The following is a 21,174-nucleotide window of genomic DNA, read 5'->3' as shown; positions in this document are numbered from 1 at the left end:
AAAAAAACAAGGAAAAAGAATTAACTCCTTTATCTAGAAATCAAAATTTAAGGCCATAAGCAGCCAAATAATAATTTAGCTTTCAAGATAAAAATGAAAATATAAAGTATTCGTGTCAACACCCAGATTCCAAACAGACTGTAGCTTCAACAATCGGAACCATTCCACATGATTACCTGACAACCTCTTCAAAACAATTGAGGCATTGTAGAGGGTAAAAAAGGCTTGTGGGGTTTATTTTTTGTTTTGTTTTTTTTTTTCAATGAAGAAGACCAACAAGCCATTATCTTACAGCAATTGCCACACAGAAAGCTGCATCATCTGTCATAATGAACAACAGGGAAGATTCTGGGTATCAAAATTTTCTTTAAAACTACTGATAAAGATGTAAGGAAACATCAATGATGCAGTTTAGATGGTTGGTTACAGATACCTTCCACTTTTTACCAGTGTTTCAGTTTTACAATAGTGACTCAGATGAAATCATTAAAACTGACATTCACTTGCAGAAACATGGAGAAAAATTCACCAGTGAAACTCTTTTAATCTTTGTCTTTTACCACTTAAACTCTTTTAAACCAAAAGACTTTAACAGATTCTGAAGCAGAAACGACTCTATCAAAAGACTCTGCAAAGAAGACATTAAAAAAAAAAAAGAGGAAAAAAAAGAAAAAGACTCCTAACGGAAAGTAAACCTTATTACAATTTTCTAAATTAAAACAGGACTGGGGATGAGTCATAAGAAGGGAAGCAAAAATAACCTGCAAGTAAGCATTCATCCATTACTGTCAGTGTAGTACCTCTACCCCCTTGTCTACGAGAGCCTCAGACTGAAGGTCAATGCAAGTGAGCAAAGCTGCAGTGCACTCAGTCTACAACTGGAGAAATAGTAAAATTATTGGTCTGATGAGACTGCTTTGCTGATACCACATAGTTTGGATATGCAATATATGGTCATGACGCTCTTTTGAACTTATTCAGAACTTAAGCACTAATGCTGATAAGATCAGGCAAGTAGACAATGTTCAATCTTATTTCTTAGTCCTCTAAGTTTAAAAATGAATAATCAATGGAATTGATTGTCTCATATCTGTTAGAAAGCTTACGTGGGTTCTGTGTATTCATGCAAGTGTCTCTCAACCTTTTTGCTTTAATCATGAGTCAATCTGGGTATAACAATAAAAGCCAGGTTTCAAGGACTCCAAACAAAATTGCTTCAAAAATTGTAGTGCTTTATGACTGAGGAATGTTATTTCCAAACTAAATTTAAAATACTGTGGCCTGGTAGTTTTGACTTCTTGGGTATTCCTATGACTATTTATTAAAAATTTTTGGAAAAATCAAAACAAAAGGGGTAGGACACTAGCATTTAAGGGACCTGTGTCTACTTCAATCTTCATGGCTTGGCATCTGCAGAAAGTCCTTCACTGCCCATCTCCCAATATGTCTTGTCCACTTTTTCTGTGAACTTCCAAAGGCCTTTCCATGTGTATGAGTATCCTTCATTCTGTATAAGAGTGCTGTTCTGTTGTCCTATTTACTATTATATAAGCATATTTTGGAGTACAGGTGAATAATATTAAAAGAGAAAATAAATGATTCCTACTCAATAATATAAATGTGAAGTATATGTTCATCACACACAAAATCTAAGTTTAGAAAAAAAACTTGTAGGTTACAACCAGTAAAGAATAAAAGTAATGCCTGCCAGCCTTCAGAAAAAAATAATAACTTCTAAATCATTTTTCCAGGCAAAGTATCCAAGAAAATTTTCTTGGAGTAAATCAAGGTTTCAGATTGTTTATGAGTCATATCCAAAGGCAGTTATTTTTTAAAGTAAACTGAACTCTGAATCTGCAATAAGCCAGAGTAATCTCTAAACCATTTTAGTATCAAGGAAGACAAGTGTAAATAAACACACATTGTAATTATTGTGTCTCCAAAGGCTTTCTCCTTGTTCTTATTAACATTAAAAATTCTTATACCAGTCTAAAGATTGGTATTGCATGGTAAATGCCCACATGACCAAACAAAATCTGATCAGAACCATACGAAGTTTTTTGCATTCTCCGCATGTACATAATAAAAAATGTTGCCACCATAGGTTCTCAATCTCTCCTACCATTGCAGTGATTCTAAAAGTCCATAAAACCATGCAAGAAATGCTGGAATTAGATGACTGTTCTTCACTGACAATAAACCCAGAATTTTCAACTTAATTAAAACTTTTTTTTATTCTTTCTTTCTCTTTTTTCACAGATGAGTCTTGTGGAATATCAAGCACACGTATAAACTAAAACTCAGTAAGCATTCAATGTGTGTTTCATTTAGAAACAATGAATTGTAAAAAAATCTGGTCACAATAATTGTTAGATGTTGGAACACTGTAGAGTGTTTTGTACGAAAACACACCCACCCCAAAAAACATGTTTCTGTCTTCATGAATGATATCAATGTCTGAGAATACACTAGAAACTTAATACTTTTCTGTTCTCTTCTTTACTATCAATACCCATCAAGTCAGAGAAGTTATTTTAATATGCAAACAATCAGTGTCTTATGAAGCTGTGTTTTGGTCATACAGGATTAACTGAAGTTGATGAATGCCAATAAAACTTAGAAATACGACAGACAGGTGAAAGCATACAGATATTTTCACAATTAGATTTACATTCCACACCTTAATTGTACCACTGGTCTCAAAAATCCACTTGTGTGCAATGGGTTTGCAATGTTGCAGATGAGAATCACTTCTTAATGTCTATGACAATGGTGTGATTCTAAGCATCTCATCTAAGGTATATGTCCTCCTATCCCTGCATAAATCTCTATATATTTGTCTATTTTATTATCTATCTCATCTTATCATATAAGTGATAATCACAAGGCTTCCCACTGCACTTAGTATTAATAGAACACTTGACAGTGTCTGAAATAAATCAAATTTCAAATGGACTTGAAACCTTAACTAACCTGCCAAGACTTTAGAAAAAGCACGTAGCTCAAAAGTGGAGGACATGGAAAATGCACTGGATTGCAGAACTTACTATCTCTTCCCAGTTGTGCCCTGGCAACACCTCAAGGCAAGACTAAAGTCACTACTGCCATGACCTTTCATCCTTGTACATGGAAAGAAAAAAAAGAGGGGGCAATCCAGATCTAGCAGCAAACATGACAGATGACTGATAGACCTATGTTTCAGCAAATATACACAGATACAATGCAAGAATGATAAATAGCCTGTAGTTCAGCAGAAGAACAGTTCTCCTTGGCAACCTGCCTTTTCATGATTGCAGAGAAGCTATTGAAGTCCAAGACAATAACAAAATCAACTCATAAGAACAAATTTACATCAAGATTTTGTTTACATATTAAAACTGGAAACAAAATAAAAGAAAAAGAGCTAACTTCCGTGGACTTGAAAACATTGGTATTGCTTTCTCATCAACTTCCAAACTGTCAAATTAATAGAAAGAGTAAAGCCCTGTTTTCTTCTCCAGTAGAAGTGTCTTTGAGAAACTGTGAACCCAACCACTACGTCAGGTCCCAGTCACTTCATTTATGAAGCAAATAATAAGTTCCACAGTGTCAATGAGAAAAGGCAAGTTGCTGAAAAAAAATGTCAGAGTATAAGCCCTTAAATTAGACCCTTCAACACAATTTTTATGATACCATCCTAGCTTGAATTTCATTATAACGCTTTAGTCTTATTATCCAAATCATTCACTTAAGCATGTATATTTGAGGAGTGTTGGGATACTACCACTGAGTGTTGGTCTCTCTCTTCCACAATTGTAACTGAAAAGGTAAAAGGTGAGCACAACACCTCTGTGACCTTGTTTGCCAAAATGTAGATTTGTAATTTCCCATGTGAAGGATACCTCCAGAAACTCCCAATGTCAAGGACAGAACAGAAATTGAGAACTTATTCCATCTTTTCAGCTCTGAATGCAAGCAACTTCCAAGCAGGGACCACAGAGATCCTGAGGCAGTCTGCTTCTTACAGGCCACAGCTGTTTTTCTCACTGTCACAGCAACCACAGAAAGCTTGCTTGGACATCATAGTGAGAGATGAGTCAGACTTCTCTATGCATCAGGAAGTTTCCTCATGCCCAGTACTTCTGAAGATTGGACTGAATCATGCAGATAGGGTAGTTTGTACCAGAGGAGCTATCATGTTGTGGCACAAAACTACGTAGATATTTTTGAAGGAAAATATTGCTTCTACCAAAGTGCAGTGTGGATGGAATTGTTGTCAGCAATTTCTCTACAATGTGAGAGCCTCCTGGGTCTGAGATTTCAAGTTTGAATTCAATATCTTGAATCAAAAATGCCTGACTCTTTTTATTAACTGAAAAGTATAGAACAATAATGGTCTTTCCTCAGGCACCTACGATGGATTAGTGGGAGGGGAAGACCTTCAGGCCCTTGGGTGCCAGCCCATTACCTGGAAGGTGAATGCCCTTCCCCCCTGTCCCCACCATGTGGCCTGATAACCCTGTAAGGAGCTCACAGACCACCAGGGAGAGACGGACGAAAGAGAAAGTTTATTGTGGGGTAGGGGTTTATAAGGCTTTTAGGAAGGTCAAAAGGGAACCAATCACCTGTTCAGGGGCACACAGAAAAAACCAATCAGGTAAAGAGTCAACAGCCAATGGGAAGGGGTTAACAAAGGACAATGAGAAGCACCTCAGGACATCTTCCCAGGACACTCCTGTGTGGGAGACAAGTCCCTCACAGGGGGTGTCGGGAAAAGGGAGCAATGACTTTGCAAAAAAGTAAAAACCATTTTGAAGCATGTTTAAACCACCTTAAAAACTTCTGTTTCTATAACACTTGAGCTGTTTTCATTTTCTTCACTGGTCCATCTCTGACAGGACTTCTTCCATCCTACATATGGCAAATCCATTGCCACAGGCACCTTTTGACAATTAATAAAGTAGGCTCCTAATTAACAAACCCATAAAGAATGCTAAAACCTGCCATCTTACAGTTTAAAATAAATTTCATGCAAAACTTATATATAGTATGTTTGCTTTCTGCCTAGTATTTATTTAAAACCCTTTCCCACTGCAGCTGGGAAAGCTATTTCTAACCACTAAAGACAAGTGCAAAACACTGGGGACATAGAACAATTGACATTGTTAAAGGTAACAGGGAGAGCTTTCATCAGAAGCATACTACGTATCCCACAGATGCTGGTTATCTCCCAGTGCTGGAACTGATAAATGATGTACAGCACGAGTGAATGTTCAGACACAGCTACACAGACAAAAGGGGACCTAAGAGGAATTCCTTGACAGCAAGAAACATCTCATTTTATGAAGAGAACAGGTATGGTATTTATTTTTCCTTTGCACTTCTGTCTTACTTTCTAAAACTGGGGACTTGTTTTTGACTCTCTCAGGGTTCTCTGTTTCAGGACAGAGTCTTGGTCATGACAGCAGCAAACCCTTTATTTCTTGGTGGCCAGGATGGGTTTACAGAGGTATAGGTGTTGATCAAGAGCATATAAAGTTGGTCTTGTAAAGGTCTTGAGAAAGCAGTGTGTACTCAAAAGCGGTTCTGTGATTCAATACGCCTCCCTGTTACCCCATCATCCTAGTTTTCCTCCTTTCACTTTATCTACTCCTGTGTTTTTCTCAGTTTCAAAATGTCTGAGTTGTCCTAAAGAGCATCTCTGTTGTTTTGAAAGGCAGTACAGGTTTTCTAGATTGCTGGTTTTGGTTGAGGTGGAGTTAATCTTCTTCACATTTGCTAGTATGGGACTATGTTTTGGATCTGTGCTGAACAGAGATTTGACAATATAGAGATGTTTTTGTTAGTGCTGCACAGGGCTTGCACAGAGCCAAGGCCTTTTGTGCTTTTTGCCACACTGACAAGGAAGCTGGGAGTGTACAGGAGGTTGGGAGGAGATGCAGCCAGGACTGCTGACCCTAACTGATCCAAGGGATATTCTAAACCATATGACATCATACTTAGTATATAAAGTGGGGGGAAGAAAGAGAAAAGGGGGGCACATTTGGAGTGATGGTTGTCCATAGGAAGCAATGAATTAATTCCTTGTTTTGCTTTGCTTGCATGTGTAGCTTTTGCTTTCCTTATTAACTTGCCTTTGTTTCAACCCAAATGTTTTCTAGCTTTTATCCTTCCGATTCTCTCTCCCCAGTCCCACTGGTGGAGGAACAAGCAAGTGGGTACATGGGGTTTGGTTGATGGCTGGGGTTAAACCATGACATCAGACTAAGCTGCCTCATATATTGAACTGTGTAAAGAGCATTTGCAACTAATTGAAAACACGTATACACTTCACAGATGAATGCCTCAGTCATTATCTTTCAATTATGAATCTTGGCTCGCTCTATTCTTCAATATCTGATTTTGAAACCACCTTCAAATCCTGACCTGTAAGCTCAGTAGCTTGTGTAAGATCTGGAAGATAAAGAACACTCTTGGCTCCGTATTATGTCAGATCCTATTTATGGGGAAACATAAAAATTATAGTCTATAGGGACTACAGTGCAGCACATATTTAATAGAATAGGTATAATTTTATCAGAAACACCAGATTTTGAAAGCAGAAATCAAAGAATTTGCAATATATTATACTAGGCTCTGATCTAGTTCCAGCAACAATAGGAGAGTCTTTAAAAGAAATCATAGTCCTTTATCCACTTTTCTCTTAGGTTCTGAACTACTGACAGAGTCAGTGTGACTCACTGACACTGATCCTGGAGTTACTGAGGATGTTTTAAACTCACCACGGTGTAGATGACAGTAGATCCATTTTAAGTGGTATCATTCAGCAGCCATGAGAACATACAGACTTGAATACTTTCAAAAATTGCTTGTTTTAGCAGTTTTGCTGCTGATGTTATTAGTGGGCTTTTTTTGAAAAGTGTTTCTCTTTAAGCAATTGCTAACAGATATGAGTGAATATTCTAATGCAAACTTTTTTATTTTTTTTTTTTAAAACGTTCTGTTGAAAGCAATATGAATAGGTGGAGAAATGTCACTATTCACAAATTGCTTTGTTTTACACAGGAAGGAAAAATACTTTTATATTATTTATATAATACATATAATACATAATTACCTTTAACAATGTCAACTGTTCTACATCCCCAGTGATTTGTACTTGTCTTTGGCGGTTAGAAATAGCATTCCCAGCTGCAGTGGGAAAGGGTTTTGAATAAATACTAGGCAGAGAGCAAACATACTATATATAAGTTTTGCATGAAATGTATTTTAATATATATATTGTTATTCTTTAACAATTTTAAGTTTTACTTGCCTTTCAAGTTTTAGTTGTTTTATTGAAATGATCTATTTAGGAATTTATTTAATTTTAGGACGACAATATATAAAAATTTAAAAGTAATTTTTAATTATAAGATAAAAAATATAGATATTTTCAAGTTTATACCTTTTTATGCTAAGTTTTAATTTTTATTGAATTCAGGACCCTTACATACCAGAGAAACAATATATATTTATATATATATAAGTGGTTTATAGCTAAGAACAGAAGTATGAATAAGCTAATCCACAATTTCACATTTGATTTCATAGACTTTATTTCTCAGTTCAGCTTTATAATATAAACGCGGAAAATATTACAAGTCATACCATGCCTCCTATGATCATTGTCACTATGTTCAGTGTAAAATATTAGATAGGTACAAACTGATAAGAAAGTAATTTGGCTGGTCACTGGAAGAACAATTTAATCATCAGAAGATAGTATACTCTTTTACCCCTATTCATTCTCTCAGAATTAGTCCTAGAGCTCAGAATTATTCCATGGATGAGGTAGCCCAGCTTTAAGCAACAAAATAAATTAACTCGAATAATCATCAATCCATTTGATCAATGGAAGGTGTGATGTAACAGTAAACTATGGTTAATGAATTTTCTTTCATTCCTGAGAAACCACAAATAGAAGTATGATTTTTCTGTTCAATTTCTATGAATAATTACAGGTCTCTATGCAAAATGTCACATTGGCTTTATAATAAGTGGCACTTTTTGTTCTTCTAATGCTTGCTGAGATTGAGAAGAGGCTCAAGGATTTACTCGTCCTCTTCTTTCCAATCAGTAGTAGTAAGACTGACTAAGCAAAGATGTTTCAGTATTCTGGTTTTGGGTCATGACGTGGTAGACAGACAGATCCAATTACCCCTCCTACCCTGGCTGAAATAAGAGTCATGTTTTGAACTGTAACGGACAGGAGTGAAAACTCCTTTTTTCCCCAGGAAAAGATCATGAAGGGAGATGGGAAGAGTAATCAGTATTCATGTCTACTCTTTCTCTTACAGTAGAATCACATTTTTATCCTTGCATCTGAAAGAGGAGAGAGGTTTGAAGATTTTTTTTAAGTCTGGGATGCATCTTACTCTTTCATTCCACAATGGTGGTTCAAAGTCCACCTCACCACAGTATTATGATTATGATACCTTAAAGAAAATCAAACAATGAGTGAAAGCTTTATGGCTGCTGTGAAGGATGAAATATATCTATGCAGACAGAATGGGATGGGGAAGGTTGTTTGCATATTTTCCTATGGACTATGTTTTGAAATTGCAAATCTAACAGAATAAGCAACAAAAATTTATGTTTCACGGTCATAGTTGTTTTCCATAGTCTGAGCCCAGAGTTATCCCTCCCATGGAAGAAAACTGAGTTGCATTTTCCTCTGTAAAACTGCTTTTCTTTGTACTGCCTGCCTGACTATGCTTAGTCTTCAGTTGGATAACTCAATTTACTTGCTTATGAGATACATACTAGCCACAAATATTCATTCTCTGTGCCTCTTCAGGAATGTAAAGAAATACCCACATTCCCCTTTATTAATTTGTTAAAGAACAGGATGGTTCAGTTGCCCCACGATAAAACTTATTTGTCTAGAAGCTTTAGTATATTACAGTACACAGAAATTGTACAACTGATACTACATTTATGAACAACACATTAAGAAACAGTGCCCACAGTGGATAGGATATAATCCCACTCTTCCTACAGAAGCCAAATACATCCATCATCAGAGTTCAGTCTAATGCCAGTGTACACAAATTGAATCCTTTTTCTATTTCCCTAGAAATAGACTGATGTAAGTCACCAAAAGAAATAGAAGTCATTGCCTTTTCAGTCCGTCAGATCAACGATCCATGAATAAGGAAGCATTCATGCCAAGAATTAGAATAGATTGGAGATCTGTTTCTTTTGTCTTCAGTGTACTTGAAAAATAGAGCCCATTATGGAGATTTGTGTATGCATTGGTTTTCTTGTTGCATTTTACTTTTTTTCTGGTATAATTCCATTTTTTTCAAGACTTCAAGACTTTATTTCAAGATACAAGCACAGAATTAATATACCAGTGCAGTTATAAAGGAGATATCGAAATGTGTGAAATGTACACAATATTTTAAATATGAAATACATTTTACCATCTTTATAGTTGCAGTTTTATGTACAATTATTTCAGTGATTTACTACAAATCAGATCTTATACTTGCATAACATATTTATTTGAGTATAAGTGAGGTTAACCAAGTGAGATGAGAGAAGAGGAAAACTCTCAGGTAAGATAAGACTGTCTTTTAATAAGTTCAACTGTGGTTGTTATTCTGCTGTGAAGTAACAGATTCAGGACAGTGAAGATCACTTCTGAATAGAAGAAATCAGTGAAGTGAAGTCTGGTGTTTTTTTAGTTTAATTTGCTACATTTACAAAAGTTCATGAGTGCATCCATATCAGAGGAGAATAACAAGGAACACACAGAAGTTCTTGTTGTAGAATGTGATTAAAGTATTAATGACAACTCTCTGAGAAGTAGAATTATATAAAAAAACCTACTTAAGCAGAAAAATGAAACAAAACTTTACAGGCCTTTTTGTGAAGTCCACCAAAACATTTCCAATGCAATATTGCCCTTCTTTCATTCTTCCACAGCTATAACCCTACTTGTGTGCTGCAACAGATATGACAAAACTGTTTAAAACAAACGCAGCCTACAGGTCTAGTGTGATTACATCTTCACACATTTAAACAAAATATCAAATGAAAACTTTCCATTTAGACAATAACAACAAATCTTAAATGAAACATTTTTTTATATTAAAGCTGTTAACTTTCAGTCATCATTTTAAGCTTAGTGAAAAATCACATTTATGTATTAAAAGTGCCTTTCTTCTTGAAAAGAAAGTTTTCATGTTCCCTTTGCTGATATGTAACTTATTCAGACCTTGCTGATTCATTCTTAATTCACATAGACTCTGTGGAAGGAATGTGACATCCAACAAAAACAACACAGAAGACCCAAAAGATTTTGTTGTAATAAAAACAAGCACCTTTACTGAAATGCATATTGCTTGAGCAACAAACAGCACTTTCATTGTGTTCTATGAAATAATGTTTAGAAAACAGGTTTTGTTGGATTTTTTTTAAATAAAGAGTGTAAATATGTGTGTATATGTGTGAGTGCATGCATATATTTTTTAACTTTATTAGTCCTACTCACACAAAACAGTACTATTTTGACTTGTGATGCTGTAGGGGAAATAAAGGTACATCTACCTCTCCCAACTTCTTTATTCTTTCAAGTTTTAATTTTTGAGCCAACAATTTTATCCAAGCATCTGCCTCAGTAAGCTACAAGTAAAACAGATATAATCAATAGTGGTTTTTTTTTTTCTTTGGTTGGTTGCTTGGTTTGGGTTGTTTTTTTCATAAAATTCATGAAGTTTCTGTTAGAAAACACAAAAGCAAAATCTCAGTTAAACAAAAAAAGTGGAATACTCAGCACAGACAAGATGATAACAAGCAAAGCAATTTGCGATGAAAACTGTTCCTTTTTTATTTATCCAGTTTGACCAGACTACTGATTGTAACTTTTCTTAGATTTTGGGTTTCAAAGGTACTCTTGGATTGTGTAGTCTCTGTTACATTGGATAGACAAATTGTCTTATTGTGATTTAACTTACTAAATCTAGGGAAAACTGTAGTCTTGAGGATAGTTACATATGACTGTTTCATTAAGGAAAAGAGGTTCTTTATACACTCATGTCCTCTCCTTTTAAGTATCAGATATGAAATGAATAACCAGAACTAGTGGCAGATGAAGTTCAAACATTCATGATTAATAAAGTTGTTGAAAATTCAACAATAATCTCCTGTGAATATAAAAAGGTTAACTGATTTGTTCTTTTTCTGTTTAAGGCTTTGAAAACTGTACTGGTTCTTTCAAAAACACCAAGGAATCATAGAATATCCAGTTGAAGGCAAGGAGTATCACAGAAGGAGGAAAAGGTGGAGGAAAAAATTTGAAATGTAAGATTGATAGTCCGTACAGTTTTATGTGTGTGATCTTTATGGCAAAAAGCATTAAGCTGCAGTAAAACGAGGTTGATGACATGGCTTGGCTGTTGTAGGACATTTATTGTCTGATTCCCAAGAATGTCATGGTAGACTCACTGGGATCTTAAATTTAATTACTTGTATTTCAGATAAAATTGAGAGAAAAAGGGGCAGGAAATAATAAAAATATCTTAGAAGAACACAGATGCTATAAACAATTGCGAGGCCAACAATAATCTTTAAATTATACAATGCATTGTAAGCTGATCAGGATGTTTCTGTTTTTAATACTAAAGATAACAAGTATTATTTCATGTGTGTGTGTGTGTATAAACATACGTGTATATAACTATAAAATATGCTTTTTGAATTTGGGCTGCTGATCGTAAGTAGAAGTTAATAAAGTGGACTGACTGCAAATGGAAGATATGGTCAGATCAAAGGTACAAATACAGTGCTTAACTTCTAAAATTATGGATTAATTCCAAAGCATAGAAAATATTTTTTTGGAGATAGGTTTTAGAACAAAAAAATGCATCAGTCTTTAGTATTTATTATTTGATTTTTATAAATGTGTGAAAAATGGAATTTAGACATCACTGCTGAGATGTGAAAAAAGCAAAAGTCAATATAGTTCTACTTTTAATTTTATTTATGTTCCTTATATTCACTATTATTTCCTCTTTAATGTCTGTGATCTTAATTCTTGAGAAAATCTCAAACTGCAGCGAATTTAGAAATCAGACCTTTACACTAATCACTTACTGGCTCATTGAACTGATTTAAGAAAGGATAAAAATTCAAGTTTGAAACTTCTATCTCCATGCTAGATTCACATGCTTCATTGTAATCAATAATGAGATGTCTATAAGAATCTCTCTGTTGGTAGGCGTTGGTTACATAAAAATTACTTTAGTTTAACTAATGTGAAGACAGCACTGCATCATTGAGCCACAGACTCTCCAACGGTGAATGTTGTCATCAAAAATCTATAACCTTTCTTACAGATGCTCATATGTGTATGTTTAGTATCCAAAAAAAAAAAGAAGAAAATTTTTATCATACCAATATTATAAATGTAATGGACCAAATACTCTTGATTTTTCTCAAGGAATCTCAAGTATGATTTCTATTGCAGATATCAATTCACTCTTGATCTTCAGTTTAAAGGAAGACATGTAACATGTCAGGAACATAATCTTATTATAGAAAGATCATTATGTCCTATGGCCCATGTAAATCTGACTAAAGTCGAAAGTACAGACAACCTGGAAAGTGAGATCACTTGTAATGAGCCACTGTTAACATTGGTAGCTACTTTCACTTCTCACTCTCACAGAAATACTGTAGTTAACATTGCTTCAGCATAAGAACTCCTTAAAAAAAATCAATTTTCATTTTACAGTTAGCTAAGAATGGTATTGAGGAAGAAATGAAATAGTACTTGACAGCATTTTACCATTACCTAGCAAGACTTTTTGCCATGATATCTGCAAATTATTGTGCAAGCAAAGACTGGACTGGAGTTTCAAACCTTTACTCTCAGAAAATCTCCTGTGTGTATCTGAGACAATCTAGAAGACTATTTCCATCTTTTCAGGAGGTAATTTTGAGGAAGACTGTGCAGCCAAGATACGAGAGCAGGTAATGTAAACATTATTCATCTATTTTTTACCAGATGGCTTGAACATTGGAAGGTAGCTAAAACAGCAAACTCGGTTTTAGCTACGTAGGCCTCCAAAGCAGAAACTGTTTCCCAGAAATCTCAGTGCTGTTGAAATAGACTGTTAGCAAACCATAGAGTTTAAAGACAATTTTGATGTCTCTGTGTGACCATATCACAATATCTGATACAAATACCCTTGAGCTACTGCGGTTATTTCTACCAGTACAATATTGATGCTATTTCATAGCTTGCTTAACCCAGGCCTTTTATAATGATAGAAAAAGAAATAGAAGAAACAGAGCAACTGTGATCAACACTTGAAAAAAAGTTTCTTCATCGAAAACTTTGCCCAAGTTTTGAATTAAGACATAGCTTATTATAGAAATGGAAACAGAAATAACTGTGCTGCACTTTTAATTTAATGTAATTTTACATATTTGTTCTGCATTTTTTCTTTCTTTGTTTAGAATGCAAAATCCTGAAACGCAAGTGTATAAACTGAGTGTGGATGGGTATTACCTATGTTGTCCAACTGAAAGAAACAAAACAATTTCCATAGCTAATAATTCATAAACTTCCCATAGCATAATCTCAGTTACATAAAAGGGAGATTTTATTTACTAAATGGTCTTTGACATTTGAGTTCAGTTATTGCCATGGCAGAAGACGAACTGATTAGGTCATTTGCATCATCTAAATGGAATTCTGAGTAATATCATTCAATGGGTCACTGAGAACAGAAAACTGATTGTATCCCATCAAATCAGGCTTTATAATCAAGCAAATAATACTTGGAATGTATCATTAGTCTTTAAAGATGCAAAGTCTGATTGGCTGATATTCAGATAAGGAATATGGACTTTGAATTTGAAAAGGACGCTTAAGAGGAGGATAAAAAGCAAGCACTAAGAAGGAGGAGGAGAAAAACACCTTTCAACTGAATCCATGTTTGCAGTCAAACTTATTCACGTTAGACTGATTTGATCACCTTTAAATATTCTGTGAAGCAGCCAATAAAATGTGCCCACATTTCAAGAGGAACTCTCCAAACCAGCCTTAAACAAACTTCTATAGAAATATTTAACTTTGGCTGCCTGAAGCACTTGACATTCAGTCAACCCTAAATCGCTCCAGTTAGTCCAAACTCTAAAATGCACTTTCATTTAAAATGTATACCAGCACTGGAGATGTGTTGAATCTGTTGAGTATTAAGTTAGTCTTCGTCAGCAGAACGTTGCAGGGATTTAAACGTATGTTAACAAATTACCTTCACTCAGAACACCAACTTGACCTGAATCTCCTGTGTTATAAAATTCAGCATGATCAAACAAAGAAAGGAGAGTGACAGTCTAGGTTAGACTCTTTTGGAATTGTAATGTTTTCACTTTCAATACAACTGGTAAGAGTTTTAAGAAATTGGAACATATCTTTTATTGAACGGAGTATGAAAAAATCCTGAAAATAATACTATGTTTAACCTCTATACTATAAGGAACATATATTCACACGTGTCTGTATATCTTGCCTTAGGCCAGTGTCAAAGAAGAGAGGTTGTTCAATCCTGTAAGGTACTGAGTACTCTGGCTGTGATCCAGCAAAGCACTCAACTATGTTTTTAAATTTAAGGACATGGATCATGCCACTAACTTCAATGGGATTACCCTTAAAGATAAACTAACCTTAAATACTTTGCTGGATCACAGCCACAGTGCTCAGTATTGGGTGAATGCAAATCCAATCTGAGATGAGAGCTTTCCTTTCTGTGTTTCCAGTGAAGGCTCACAAAATACATAAAAAGTTCTTTTCAGAATAGAGAGTTCATATGACAACCAGACTGAATAGGTTCAGAAGGGTGGGATGATTAATAAATCTTGTGCTCAAACAAACAAACAAACCAGCCAACAAAAAATATACTTTGACTTTTCAAGGTTCAGATATTCGGGTTTTTTCATATAACATAATGACTGAGTATGGACAGGGATACAGATAAAGCAGAAGAAACCAAGTGAAAGGGTGGAGATAGAGGCAAACAATGTTCCCTATTTTCCTTTGTCAAATTTCTTTCCTGATTTTAGCTGTGGCCTCCATTACTTCCATAATTGAAAAGTACAAAAAGTTTAAACGTATATGAATACCCTCACAGAACACACGTCAATTGATATCAGACAATAGAGTCTATCTAATTAGACATAAATTAAATTCTTGTGGGATTGATGCTGTTCCATCTTAAAACAGCAGCAAAGTAAGCTTAGGAAACAAAGAATATTTCAAAAAGCAAAAGCAAACCTGTGCTTTTCAGCATTATATATTAAGATTACTAAATTTTTCATTTGGTATGCAAGTTTTGAACTTTCCTCGTTTCCAGTCAGTGTAAAGGAGACCTGGTTAGAGCACTAGAGCCTGTTGAAGGAAGACACAGGAACCATACTTGTCTTTCAAAAAGTGAAGGAAGTGAAAAGAACCTATCATATATACACTTCCACCATTCACCTGTTCTTGATGTGCAGCAAGAAAGGTTTGTCCCCGTTTTTTCTTTGCTTGTTAATTATTTTCAGGCCCAGCTGTCAACTGATTGGGCAAACCTGAAAATTTGTCTTCAAACAGTAGCTGTCACAACAATTACATTCAGATGGTGAAATGGGCTGTGCAACACTGTTTCACCAGGGTGATTATATAACTTGAACAAACATGGGGTAACTGCAGCATCCTGGACAGGCTGACTGCCAAAATGACAGCCAAGTCACATTAAACTTTCTGTAAAAAAGAAAAAGAGAACATGTCCCCTAAAATAGCATACAAAAACCTAGGGCTGCTTCAGCAAACTTGACCACATGTGGCTTTCTCGAAGGCTTGAATCATATTTTAAAATAATACGCAATGCACACAATAGGACTCCATATTTCAAGGGAAATAATTAAAGAGAGCATCACACTTTCTAGCTAACAGCTCTCATTGTAGCAATGGCCAGCTCTGGCAAAAGTCTGCCACAGTGCACCCTGAAGTACAATCAAATCAAACTGATAAAGAATTCTATCAGAGGTTACTGAACATGAAACACTTTTGAACTACAAAGTGCCCAAGCAACTCAGCATGTGTACTTTTTTCCCCCCCAGGTGTATCTTATTCCCATAGTTCAACTTCTCACCTTTTCATCATATCCATCAATTTCTTCCTTGTTTGAGAAACAATCGTGTCCTAGGAATCTCTTGAACTCATCTATACCCTTTTCTTCTTGAACCTTGAACCTTGTTCTACCGCTTTATTATTTTTATAGAAGCCATGCTCTAATTTTCTAATTACTCCTTAATGCAAAAAGATGTTCTTCACAACCAGAGTCTATCACCAACACCTATCAGGTTCTTTCATAAACTGGAAAGCTTTTGATTCACCTCTTGAAATTTGAAGAATGCTCTCTGGTTATGCAGATACATTTTATGTCTTCACCGAATATGCGTAATGTTTTAGGATATGTTTTCTTAGCTATATTCCCATAGATCTACCTTTTTAACTGCCTAATCAAGTCAGATAAAACCATAAACATGAACAGCCTGATATCTGGTTTCCATCACACATAGAATTTATCTTTCTATTTATGAAGCAAATAGATAAGACGTAACAAGTTGTATGCAGTATATAAATTCATTGCCTAGTCTTCTGAAATGCCTTTGCAATTTTTTACAAAAGCTTCATTTTGTTTGACTGGAATTTCCACTTGGCTCCATTATGTGAAAATATTTTAATCTGTAGTTCATTGATCCCTGTCAAACTCCAGTCAAGAGATACTTAAACTTTCAAAGTGCAATATATCTTCCCTATCACCTGTAAAAATCACTGCATTGACTGTAATAAGTCTTTTCCTGGGAGGCAAATGTCCTTCAGGAAATTCATCAGCAGAACTAGAATTCTTCAGGAACTTCATCAGAGACTGAGAATTAAAGGCATTCGGAAAGATAATATTTTTCTGGGGTTAGACTTAGTTCTGAACTAAGGGATTTTGGTGAAGCGCTCTACTGGTTTTTGACTATTGTAATGCCCTGCTGAGGTCCCCAGTAGCTGGTTTAGGGTGATCTCAGATCAGTCTTTTATCCAAGCTCTTGGTTTGTTTGATCAAATTTGTTTGTTAGCATCACACTGATGCTAATTCAGGTTTTCAGCACTTAAACAAACTCCTTTGCAAAGTCATTGCTCAGTGTTCACAATAGCAACACACAACAACTGAGCTCTTGATTTTGAACACAGAATATCACATTGGCAGGCTTACTCAAACTGAAGGTGCTTATTAACTCTAGAGAGAAGTCTCCAGCTGTGAATATGAATGAAGTTAAGATCAAAATGAAAGGTAAAGCCTGAGTTTACACTTCAGTAGGAAAAGAGGAACTCAGAATTTTTACAGTTTATCTTTTAGATTCACAAAGAAAATGAACAGAACAAATGTCACACAGAGTATGGAGGTATGTTTAGGCAGAGAAACGTAGAATATTTCCTTTATTTTACAGTCATCAGATTTAATCACTTCTTTGGATGTAGTTCAATGAGACAACATTGGTGTTTTAAGGGGGTTGAGGTATGTCCCTCTTCTTCCTCCTCTAAAATCATTTCTCTCATCTCTCATAGAATCATAGAATCATAGAATCATAGAATAGATTGGGTTGGAAAAGACCTCCAAGATCATCAAGTCCAACCCCTGATCCAACTCCAATTACTATATCATGGCACTAAGGGCCACGTCCAATCTCTTTTTAAAAACCTCTAGGGATGGTGAATCCACCACCTCTCTGGGTAGGCTGTTCCAATGCCTGATAACCCTCTCTGTAAAGAATTTCTTCCTATTTCTTTCTCTAACTGCTTCTTTCTCACTTCATATTTGCCTGAATCTCTGTACAACAATCCCACTTCTCTTGTGTCCACTCTGACACATCTGCTCTTGAAGGCATATGCACATAAGAGATTGTGAAAGCAAGGGGTCGATAAATCTCTTCAACTCCTCATGACAACACAAAAATACTTGTTTCTCTTGTTTTGTTGGTTTGGGGTTGTGCCTTGTTTTTTGTTTTTGTTTGTTTGTTTGTTTGTTTTTCCATCCAGGTTTAATTTATTGAATTGATTTACTACACAGACAGTGTTTTGATGGCTCAAGGTTGGGAAGGGTTGTACACAGAGAAATGTCGAAGCAGCAGAGGGAGGGGAGTATACAGTCCCCTTTTTGAAGGTAGAAAGCTCTTAAGTTATCTAGGGTTTCTACATAACTGCATCGCTAGAATAGGGCAGTTTGGAAGGGGTAACAGGGAAATCTGATGTGGTATTGCCACATAAAAGCCTAACTTATGATCTGACTTTATAGATATACCTTCAAAGTTGGATAATTTAGTTTTGCCTCCAAATATATTATCAAATTTTTTTGAAGAACGATTCAACACTCAGCAAAGAATATAAGACTCTGCCAACTTCTAAATCAAATGCCCAAAATTAAATGGGATTGATACATGAATATTTATTATAGCACATCTGTGAGTGCCCAGTTCAGGGATCTTGAAGTTTCTCCCAGGACCCATGTTTTGCAGTCTATGAATAAGATGAAGAGATTATTTTTGTCCTTGTAGAATGAACAACTGCAGAGGTAGGAGTCTCTTACAGAGAATACAATGCCAGGAACGAATATGCTTTTGCTGAGATATGAACACTTTTGCTACGAACAAAATACGATGCAGTGGGTTGTCTATCTGTACTCTGTGATAGTATAGGATTTTAATGGGGCTTTGCTGACACAAAACAGGAATAATATAGTACAAATCAGTCCTGTGCTGAAAATGAGTGTCAATTTATACTAACACACTTTATCATATCATTCTTTACCCTCTCATAATGGAAGAAAAAATTATTAGCTTTTTGAGCACTTATTTGCATTGAGAAACCAAGTTCAGCATGCTGCCTGTGTTGATACATAACTCTTATTCCCATTAAGTAAAAATTAATTCTACATCAATTAATTTGTATGGATTTGTTTTCCTCCTTGCCAGGTGTATTGTATTGCTCTAGACTGCAAAGAATATAATTTCCTGTCATGTGTTTTCATTTTTGTTTTCGTATAGTCCCCCTGCCTTTCATATACATGCACATGGGCTAAACTTATGATGTTTTCTTTGACTTCAACTCACCCTCCTCAAATCTTCTGGTTTTTATCTCTGCTTTAATTGTGTAGTTCCGCAAAATATTTCTTTCTTCTTTGTAGCCAAAAGAGGTCTTCTCTATTCCCCTTAGTTTTGTTGGTGTGATAGCTGGGTATAGCTACTTCAGTTGCCTCACAGTAAGACCCTTTGAATTTTGTTTTGTTCACGTTTGGGTTTCCTTTGTTGGAGGAAAACGTAGGAAACCACTGTTCATCGTGTGTCAGAGCACAGTCTTTACACTGTTACACCATCCTTGCACTTGCTGTCTAAGGCCCAATAGCACTGTTATCATAAATGTTATATCTTGCAATTTTATCTGAAAGACAATGTAGAATATATTTTGATACTGCACAATCTGAGGGTACAGTTACACTGGAAATAGACTGGAATTCAGATAACCCTCTAAGAAATAAATGTGTGTATTTCTTTGTAAGTAAAAGTTCAGCCTACCAAATCAGTGAGAACACTTCCTCTGGCAGTAGCTACTTTTGTAGCAGGTCCCTTGTGCAGTATCTGTCCTCCACTAATAACCTATGCCTTGTCCTCTGATTCAGCAAAAAAAAGGAAAGAGAATCTTAATAAACAGCTGATATAGGATGCATCCTTGCTAATCAGTGCTAAAAAACAGCACTTCAGTAAAAGATGTAAATGCATTTATGAAAGCAAGATTAAAATTATACACCTTTACAGCTAATTTATCACTGTTTGCAGTTTTCAGTCCATGGTAAAAGAAATAACAATAAATATTTACCAAAGGAAAGTGAATCTACATTTAGAGAATTTTAATAAATGTTTAAAAGAAAATCAGCATAGATCACTTGGCTTTGGCTATCACTTTTATTTTCTGTCTGTCTTTGATGGATGTTGTTCATGCTCTTTAGCTTACAGTAACAAGCAGGTTTTTAATTTTTCTATCTTCTTTCTTTCTAGTGCCAGGCTATGATGGATGATGTGACAAAAAGATTCATCAGTAAATTCTAAATCCTGAATACAAATTAAATTAGTAATATAAGAAGCAGATTTGCATTCTCCTTTGACATTGTTGCAGCTGCATCTGATACTCTCGTTTTTCCCTTTTGCTTGTTTAATCTTGATAATAATACTAACTCACCATAGGGATATCTTGTATTTTGTTTTGAGTACATCAACATGCAGTATTGTCCTACTATACTTTGTGTCATTATTTGAGCTGCAGAGTTTGTATTTTTGTATTGAAGTAGCAGCAGCTGAATGATAGACAACTATCTCAGAACCAAGGACTGGATTTCAAACCAACCACATTCCACTCTCTAAACAGTATTTATCAAACATCATGATACTGGTTTTCCAAGTACCATGTGCTTCTTAAAGACTAATCATTCATAACATATGAATCATGTGTGCTCAGTGATGAAATGGCAACGAGCTCAGAGGCAATCATGAGAAACTTCAGGGCCTTGGGAAGACTGGTTAAGGGATCAGGAGAACAAGTAGTATTCTTCTCTACCATGACATTGCAAGGAATGATGAGAGAAGAAACAGGAAGAGCCAAAAGATCAATACGTAGCTTTGAACCTGGTGTCACTGGCAGAATTTTGAGGGTTTTGATCATGAGTCAGTTTACACGATAGGTCTGCTGGCAACAGATGGGGTACTCAAATAGGGAAAAGCAAATTAACAAATGTGACACCCATGTGTAAGAAGGCTAGAAGGAGGATCCGGGAAACTACTGGCCTGTCATCCTGACCCCGGTGCTGCAGAAGGTCATGAAGTAGATCATTTTAAGTGACATCACACTGCATGTGCAGGAAAACCAGGGGATCAGGCCAATCCAGCATGAGTTTAGGAAAGACAGGCCCTGCTTGACCAACCTGATCTCCTTCTATGACCAGGTGACCTGCTTAGTGGATGAGGGAAAGGTCACAAATCTTGCCTGCCTGGACTTCAGCAAAGCCTTTGACACCATCTCCCAAAGCATTCTCCTGGAGAAACTGGCTGCTCATGGCT

The 21,174-nt window shown here is 35.7% G+C and overlaps 1 protein-coding gene across 2 annotated transcripts in view; it reads left to right on the top strand.

Annotated features, from left to right (window-relative positions):
• The first annotated feature begins 5,227 nt into the window (after positions 1-5,227).
• The window catches only part of LOC113950783 (cadherin-19-like), a 115,453-nt gene continuing 99,506 nt past the window's right edge, over positions 5,228-21,174 (top strand). For both annotated transcript variants that reach the window (XR_003528878.1, XM_027651007.1), the window contains exon 1: positions 5,228-5,334. The gene's annotated coding sequence lies outside the window, so the exon portion shown is untranslated. The remainder of the gene's footprint in view (positions 5,335-21,174) is intronic.

Source organism: Corapipo altera, unplaced genomic scaffold, assembly GCF_003945725.1.
Source record: "Corapipo altera isolate COAL_440 unplaced genomic scaffold, ASM394572v1 24, whole genome shotgun sequence".
NCBI lineage: Eukaryota > Metazoa > Chordata > Aves > Passeriformes > Pipridae > Corapipo > Corapipo altera.
The sequence above is the reverse complement of the archived record's forward strand: the minus strand, read 5'-3'. Positions and strand labels throughout refer to the sequence as shown.